The 7,113-nt window shown below is 33.2% G+C and overlaps 1 non-coding gene across 1 annotated transcript; it reads left to right on the forward strand.

Annotated features, from left to right (window-relative positions):
• The first annotated feature begins 539 nt into the window (after positions 1-539).
• On the forward strand, positions 540-647 carry LOC111500025. The gene has a single exon (XR_002721039.1). It is a non-coding gene; the product is annotated as a U6 spliceosomal RNA (small nuclear RNA).
• The last annotated feature ends 6,466 nt before the right edge of the window (positions 648-7,113 follow it).

Genomic DNA, 7,113 nt, shown 5'->3' on the forward strand with positions numbered 1-7,113 from the left:
TAGCATTAAGGATAGGTCAACCAAGCGAGTGACTCTACTATTGGCTTGGTTGGATGATTTCATCAAGGAGTAGTGATTCCGGCCTAGGATAACCAAGTGAGTACTCTACATAATCGTATAATTGTATTATGTATTATGACGAGTGCCCCATTACCCCTGCATGTGTCATATGTATGCATGATATGTTAAGCTATGCTATTTTATTCGATGTTATGCTATCTTATGCTATGATAAGCTATGTCATGTTGTATAAAATTGTTAAAAAATTGACAATTTATGATGCATAAACCTTCCTAGATCTTGTCATAAAAGCTATGCTATGTATGAAAGAATGTATAGGATTTTAAGCATAATTCAAATATTTATTATGTTATAGATAAATGAAGGTATGTCTTGTATCATATTTTATGTCATGATTATAATCTATGGAGACCTCATGCATATTTGTGTGTCATGTGCATCGAGATACTTCCTTAATATGATGAGTACAGACACATATATTACGACTTATGATTTTAAACATTTATGTTCGCTATGATGTTATGTAGGTCGTCGAACATCCGATAAAATTCGAAGGATATAGAGAAGATTAGCATGGCCCCTACGCAAGGATGACACACACAAATCAAAAAATGGTATCAAAGCAAGACACCTGGTGGTATGTCAGTGAGGACGTTGGGCCCATAAGGAGGTGAATTGTGATATCTCACATCGGTTGGAGAGAGGAACGAAGCAATCTTTATAAGTGTGTGGAAACCTTTCCCTAAAAGTTGCATTTTAAAAATCTTGAGGGAAGCCAAAAACGAAATACTCAAAGAGGACATATCTACTGGCGGTGGGCTTTGGCTGTTACAGTACTAAAAATAAGAGATAGTTTAAATTGCCTAGATGTTGTTATTAACCTAGTAAATTTCTATGGAATCAAAGAACGACAAAGGTAGCTCACTAGATTAGCAGTAGATACAATGTCAACAACTTCAACTTCCCTTTCTACTCCAGTACCAGTACTGTCGAGCCAGACCTAGGACAATTAGGTTTGTGTGACCGATAGTTTAGTTGGATTACCCTACATAGTAGATTCGTCTTAAGAAGAGACGTGGGATTACACGAGTAATCTTAGTAGTTGACAAGCACAGGGGGTCGCTCTCCCACCTAGGGTGAGTAGATGGTCCTAGGGGTAGGGTTTGCGAGCTATCCTCTCGTGGATGAGGAGGAAGCTAGCATACACTATGTTGTCTCCATCATAGAGAGAGTTTAATGAGGTAGCACCTCAACCAATGACACCAACTACACACTACTTAAGACACTGCTTACGCAAAGCAAGCTATTCTAAGTCTAAGGCAGAAAAGTAGTTCACCCCAAAGATGAAATTTGTCGCCTAGAAGACCTGTGACACTAGAAAAGGGTGAACCTCCTCTGTACCTAGAGTTAGTCCATTACTAGCTAAAGTTCCACTTGAAACTTTGAGGCACCCTAGATGCTTATATAGCAGTAGAGACTAGACCCGAATTTTTAATAGCCTAGAGTAAAGCTTGTGGATACCTATAGGATAAGGATGCTGAGAGCTTATAAGTAGGTTGCTTAATGAGGATTTTTATCCTCATCAATTTTTTTCTTTCTTTTTTAGGTGTACGCAAGCTGTCGGACAAGGTTGAGGAGCATTCGAGAGCTGAGCGGTCAAAGAAGGGGTCATTCCGGAGCGTCAATCCAATTTTATATTTGAATCTTTTATATTTTGTTTTGTAATTGAATCTTGAATTTGAACGACCTCTTTTTTAATTTGATTTCATTTTTTTATTTAGTTGGTGGGTTGTTTATCTAATTTTATTTGGATTTAAATTTTATAGGTTTTTCATTTTTCATTTTATTTTACAATTTTATTTGCTTTTGTTATTTGTTTGTTTAGTGAATGTCAGTTTCGAAATCTTGAAAATTAGTTCACGACATATGTGGAGTACAAACACGGCTTTAAGAGTGAAAGACTTCTTCGTACTTGTGAGAATTATCCTAGGGTCTTCTCAATAGCCATAGTGACTCGATGTGCATTTATCCCAATGTTAACAAAGGACCTAGATAGACATAACACAGAGCTAAGAGTACCCAAAAAAATCCTCCCACTATGAACTCGAGGAGGGTTTGAGGAGGAATGTAAAGTGCTCTAGTACGTATGAGCATGAAAAGACAATGTAATAGGTATTTTACTATTCTTAAGGTAGGTAACATACTGTTATAACCCAAGAGGAGTATGAACATGTAGTTTACTGTTATAATTTGAAAAGACGATGTATGTGGAGTATAGTTTCCGTTTTAAGACTAAAGGACTCCTCTATACTTATGAGATTTACTTGAAATCTTTTTTTATAGGCCACAAAGGCACAATTAGTGCAAGGTTGATGAGGGACCAAGGCAAACCTGAAACATAGAGCTAAGAGTATCGAAAACCTTTAAGTTATGAGTTAGAGCACTCTTTAGAAGAGGTATATAAATAGGTACATATGAGCCTGGAAAGGTTAGCGCACCCTAGAGCACTTGGCCTCAAATTATGTTATAAGGAATAAGTACAACGATAATATTCACTGTTGCTACACTTTCTTTTTCCAATAATGAATAGATGATTGACCATAGTGAGACGTGCGGTGACGTGCAGCCGTATTGTGGACCCATTGTTCAAAGAGAAATAAACCTAGCTCTTCATTTGGTATCCGAAAAATGTAGGCTTTGAGTTTGGATGAGAAGCTTCCACATTATTATTCTTGTTGGAGTTGAATGATATGAAAGGAACAATGTTGTACACAACAAATCACTTGAGACCAAAATTCCCTAATTTGGAGGTAGCCTCAAACTTGCATCAAGGTAATCTAGCTAGCTTTGAATATTATTTTTTAAAAAAATTAATTTTATATAATATGACAATAATTAATTATTAATACACCTAGTCAAAATTGACATAAGATGTCCAAATTTTTAGAACTTAAAATTATTAAAACCTACTCATCTTAAATAATAATAAAAAGCATATAATATATTAATAATATTTATTTTTCAATAATTTCAAATAATTGTCTCCCTAAACAACAAAATATTATATATTAACAAAGTTCGATGAACTTAGAAGTTAATATTCTTATATATATTCGAACTTCTAATTTTTTTATTAAAAAAATATTTATCTTAATTTTAATTCAAAAAATTAAATGGATGGAATTTGGCATGAGAGAACTCTTTTTTCAAAAATGTTCCCTCAGACAATAACAGAAGCATGGAAATGAAAATATTAGCATTATTATTATTATTCCGTTTAAGAACAATAAAATAAAATAAAAGAAAAAAGGAAAAGAAATAAAATTTAAAAAAAAAAAAAAAGGAAAAGAAAATTTGCCCTTTTAGAAAACATTGGAATGAGGCATTTGGTGGCTTTGGCAACGGCTCTTTGTTGTCAAAAGAGGAGGTACTTCGTTGGCCCCCCCTTTCACTTTTCCTCAATATTTATGTGGGGCCTCTTTTCCATTTATTTATTTTTTAGGTAATTTGAATAATATACGAGATTCTTTGAACTATATTCTCGACGTGAGATAAGCTTAGCAATATTTGATATATATCTTCGATTACGAGCCGATTGTTAATTTAGGAGATGATCCTGAGTTTATAAATAAAGGAATACATTGGTTTGACATGAGGCCTTTTCGGAAGCCCAAACCAAATCTATGAGAGTCTATGCTCAAATTAGACAATATCATATTGTTGTGGAGAGTCGTGTTCATCTAACATGGTATCAGAACCATGTTCTAAACTTAATCATGCCAATAGAATCCTTAAATATGGAACAAAAATGACTAAAGTTTTAAATTTTATATTCATAAAATTAGATGATGTAATTGAAAGGTTAATGATATTGTTTTTAAAATCTTTGGCATGTTCATGAACACCAATACATTCCTTCTAATAATTGCATAATTGCATGAATTCAAAAACACATTATACCTAATGAAACGAATCTCCTTACTTTTGCATCGATTTTCTCCATTTTTATGGTTCACGTTTCATTGAATATATATAGTTAAATGGAAAGGGATGCACTTTTTGTTGAGCACAAAACATGAGGAACATTGAGAAAAGTTCTTAAAAGAATGATACCAAATAGAAGAACAATGAACATTTGGTCCACAAATTTACTAAAAGTTACAAATCTAATAATAATAGTAATGATAACAAATGGGTTAAATTAGGAATTTCATTTGATTCCCTAATATTTTGATCAATCTTATCTATTCAAGCTTCATGTCATTAATCAACAATATCAATGTTGACATGAAATTGTATTGATCTAGACTTGTTAACTTCTTTTAGCAATATATGCTCCTAATGTACTATTCATTAAATCGACATATAAACTATCTAAATTCTTATTAACGTCAAATGTTCCATCAAAATCAAATCAATTTACGAGACTAAATCAGAATTAAATGTTTGGTCTTACTTTGACTAACATCAGTTTATAAATAAAAAAAATAGTATCTACATTGGTATTATATCTTTTGGGGAAACCAAAAGAAAAGTCACAATATCATATCATTGTGGATATCCATCATTCTTAACATGGTATCAGAATCATGTATTTAACTTAGCCATTACAATAGAACCCTCAAATTTCGACCAAAGAAACTGTAAGTCTCGAAGATCTAGTCAAAAGTGACTCAACTGTGCTGTGAAGAGTTCTACATTGGCTAATTAAGAGAAAGTTCTAGGGGAGGATTATTGAGAGAAGTCCCACATTGAAAAGGAGAAGATCAAAAGAAAATCCACGAAAACTTATGCTCAAAGTGAACAATATCATATCATCGTAAAAATCCATCATTCCTAACATCAAAGCAATGCGCCTTGACGAGCATCAACGATTTTTTACTCTCTATTGACATATTGAGGTTGTTCGAGTGTAACCCATAACTCGAATGACACAAAGTTAAAATTTTTCGAACGCATCTATAAGTTCACTTTTATTTTATTTTATTTTTTTTGAAGGTTGGCTCAATAAGCCACAAGAGATGATAAAAGTGGTCAATATTTGTAGGGAAGAAAATGAAAGGTTTTATAACAAATCACGCTTAATTTTTTATGTTAATAACTTTTAGCAAACAACGTTGAGAGACCAATCAATGAGTGTGGACCCCACAAATAATCAAATATTACGTTAGGACAGCTGAGATAAAGGCAGACACATCCAATCATCACAAACACATTCTTATTTCATTGTGTTTTTATTACTTTTTCTTCTTTTTCTGGTGATCTCTTTGTTAATTAAAATCCAAATATCAATAACTTTGATTTTCATCATTTTGTTAAATTAAAAGTTATTGACCCAACGGTTTAATATGTTTGAATCCAAAGTCTTGAATGTTTGAATGTACGAAACAATGAATCATAGAAAATCTAGGATTTCACTTCCCAGTTTATGCTTTGTATAAATTAGTAATTAGTATGTAATATAGAAAGTGAGTTTCATGATATCCCTAGTATTTATTATTGGTTTGTGAGCAAACTTAGGTTTATATGGAGGGATATTAGCAAATTTATCATTCAATAAATACGTTCAACAACTCCACCAGACCTTATATAGAATGGCTCTCCATGATCGATGATGTTTTTGGTTGATTCAACCCCTCAATATCAACAACTTATCTGTAACTGTTCAAGCCCACCACTAGCAGATATTGTTCTGTTTGAACTTTCTCTCTCGGGCTTCCCCTCAAGATTTTTATGAAGCGTCTGCTAGGGAGAGATTTTCATACTATTATAAAGAATGTTTTGTTCTCCTATTCAGCTGATGTGGGATAATTCAAAATCCGCCCCCTTTGAGGCCTAGTGTTCTCATTCGCACTTATTCCTTTCTCCAGTTGATGAGGGGTCTCATATTATTTTTCTCCTATGAGCATGCAAACTTCGATGAACTCTAGCACCAAAGACAACCACAAGGGTCTTTCGAGTGATACTTTTCTCCCTCACACATAATATCTTTGCAATGACACATGTTATTACAATTTGATTTTTGAGGTTTCAAATCATGAACTATGGCGTGAACGGACCGATGGACAACTAAAAGTACTATAAATTTTTGGGGGAATTTAAAAAAACAACCCAACATTTAAAAAATGAAAACAAAAACATATATAAATTGAAAGACCCAAACTTAAAACAAAAATGGATGGATGCTCGGAGATAATCTTCCTATGTGACCACACAGCTTTGAACGCTCCCTACTTCAACCAAATTTTCTTTTAAAAATGCTAGGAAGGAAGGATAGAGGAGAAAAATGCTTAAATATTAAAAGAAATAACAAAAAAAAAAAAAATCAAAGTCAACCTTGGAGGGGCATGTTAGGTCACTTCAACCCACTTCCTAATTTGGAGTCTACAATTGGTTTAATTAAAAAAAAATAGAAAATAAAATTTAAAAAAAGGAAAAGAAAAGAAAAGGAAAGAAAAAAAAGAGAGAGGGTTTTGAGAGGGAAGGTATAGGTAAATGCAATGGATTCTTATATCTAACCGCTCGGAGATGTTTTTCGGTTGAAACTTCTTTATAAAAATTACTCATAACATTCAAGAGAATAAGTTTGAACTTTCAAATCGTGCAAATAGGTCAGAAAGGAAGGAGATCTAAAGTTTTAGGTTTTAGTTCGAGGGCTTGAAAATGGGGTCATGACAAATCGTATCCATTATCTAATTGGTTACCATGAACTTTAATCTAGGCTTAAGGAAGTTTCGACTTAAGTTTTGTAGATATCTAATTTCTGGGAAGTCTTGAGGAGTTCTCATGCATGTCACAAACCTAATTGAAGTTTGGAAGACGTTCTCATACTTACATCAAACCCAATTGAGGTCTAAAAGTAGCTCATCTATTCTCGTGTCGTGAATCTCCTAAATACTTGTCTGATTTCTAGAGTGAACCAACTTTTCTATTCATCTTACTTAGCTAGCTTACAATATCTTGGAAGTAAATCATCAGTATCCTAAATCTGGAAGGTGTGACTTTATCATAGTTCAATCTCATAAAGAGAAATATGCATCGAATCTCCCAAACATCATCTTGGTAAGATTAGCTTTTGCCTCTTCGTTAGGA

This window comes from Cucurbita maxima, unplaced genomic scaffold (genome assembly GCF_002738345.1).
Source record: "Cucurbita maxima cultivar Rimu unplaced genomic scaffold, Cmax_1.0 Cma_Scf00027, whole genome shotgun sequence".
NCBI lineage: Eukaryota > Viridiplantae > Streptophyta > Magnoliopsida > Cucurbitales > Cucurbitaceae > Cucurbita > Cucurbita maxima.